This window comes from Acyrthosiphon pisum, chromosome A1, assembly GCF_005508785.2.
Source record: "Acyrthosiphon pisum isolate AL4f chromosome A1, pea_aphid_22Mar2018_4r6ur, whole genome shotgun sequence".
NCBI classification, from domain to species: domain Eukaryota; kingdom Metazoa; phylum Arthropoda; class Insecta; order Hemiptera; family Aphididae; genus Acyrthosiphon; species Acyrthosiphon pisum.
The window spans coordinates 80,501,528-80,503,519 of record NC_042494.1 but is presented as its reverse complement, the minus strand read 5'-3'; the positions used below and the strand labels follow the sequence as shown (position 1 = coordinate 80,503,519).

General features: G+C 30.5%; 1 non-coding gene across 1 annotated transcript; it reads right to left on the bottom strand.

The window, feature by feature from the left end:
• Positions 1 to 1,898: 1,898 nt before the first annotated feature.
• TRNAG-UCC lies at positions 1,899 to 1,970 on the bottom strand. Its single transcript has one exon. It is a non-coding gene; the product is annotated as a tRNA-Gly (tRNA).
• Between the last annotated feature and the right edge of the window lie 22 nt (positions 1,971 to 1,992).

The window sequence follows — 1,992 nt, the reverse complement described above, 5'->3', positions numbered from 1 at the left end:
ACATTTACAGTGAAAAAAAAATAAGAAAAACTAATTATTTTCTAATAATAAGTAATAACCATAGGTGATAATATGTTTATAATGTAATGCCGTGTACCAGGGGGTGAATCCAGATTTTTTTCGGAGGGGGGGGCTTAAATTGTCTTTATACTTACGATTAAATTGCCTAAATTGAAAAATAATACATATATGAAAGTTTAAAGTAACAAAAAGTATGCTTGGCACCAGGAAAATATAAAAGAAAAAATTAGACCCAAAATATTATATACATTATACAATTCACTTATTATACATAAATACATAATACAATCCTATTTTTAGGGATTTGTTGTGATGGGGGGGAGGTTACGCCTACTTCGCTCCCCACTCTTATCCAGACCTCCCATATGTACATTAATCTTAAGAGAATTTATATCATGGGGCACATTTGACAAGAAATTATCAGCTGCATACCCTACGAACAAAGTCTGTGCACGCCTATGTACCTACGTAAATCTAAGTTAGGTATTCTACATTCTACCCACTATACCATTGATAACAAATAAGATTATTTATAATTATAAATTAATATATAATATAATCCATGATTGCATGAAAATAAAAACAATAATTTTGTAAGTATAGTAACAATCTTTTTATTACTTATAATCAGCAGCGTAAATTATGATTTATTGGAAACCGTTTTCGTGATAAATTCGCAACGTAGGTACCTACATATAAATATTGAAAAAGGTGGTAAACAGGGCTGTGAATTTAATGCGTTTGGCATTATGTTTTTCATATTATTATGTTTATACATTTAGCGGGTTAGGACCTTGTTTCTTTCAACTGCTATACAATTGCTATAACTATAAAGTATTGATTGAAATTTAAAATATTTGTATTATTATTAATAAATTAAGTATAAAATTATAAATAGAAGCAACGAGTGATTGTCTCCACACCACCAATTCACTCGCCAACCTAGCCGACCGGTCCATCACCCACAGAAACATACACACACATCATTATTGTTTTTGTGAATTATAATATAAAATGGTAATTTTATCATCGACTTTTGTGTATATAGCAGCTCCTAAAATTGTCTGTAGTACAAAAAGTGAAGTGTGTAGTACGAAATTTAAAAGTGTGTAACTCAAATTAAACCTTTATAATTTTATGGCTTCACTTTTTTTTATAATTGCATGGTTTTTTGTCAAGCTACATTTTGATTATAATCTACATTCTGTAAAATGGGGGTGAGTGTGTTACTGATACATTTTGTAGGAGGCCCCTCTTATTGATTTGCCGACTTTCTTTGAACCCTTAAATCCGCCACTGGGCACAATATTCCTTATTTTTATTACCAAATACCAACACGGGCGGATCCGAGGGATGAAACAAATTTGTTTGTATATAGCTGATCTTTTTTTGTGATTGTTCAAAACAAATATACAAATGCTGGAAGTCCTCGTCCTAATGGCTAATTATGACTGTAGACGACATTTTTTATATATTTACTATTTAGTATTTGTAATAACCAATATAGTAGGTAGGAGGTGTTAAAATACAAAATATATTTGCATTTTTTTTTTTGTTACCTACATCATAGAAGAAATGAGTTCGGTCAACGTTTGACTGTCATAAGAATTAAGCATCACTACCTATATTAATCGTCCATTGAACATTAGTATAGTATTGTATACGCAAATGCGTGTAGCATATTTGTGGTATTTTGCATGATTCTTCATATTGGATAATTTAATATTTGCCGATACTTCATAGTTCATTAGTTCATATTATTATTACGATTACCTACTAAACACTTTAAAAAGTACTCGTAATAATAATATATATTATAGAGTATTAAATATTTTTCAGAGTCGATACAAAAATTAAAGAAATGCAAAAAAAATTACTGCGATGGCCGGGAATCGAACCCGGATCAACTGCTTGGAAGGCAACTATGCTGACCATTACACCACCAACGCAAGTTGAAGTTATGAACTAAAG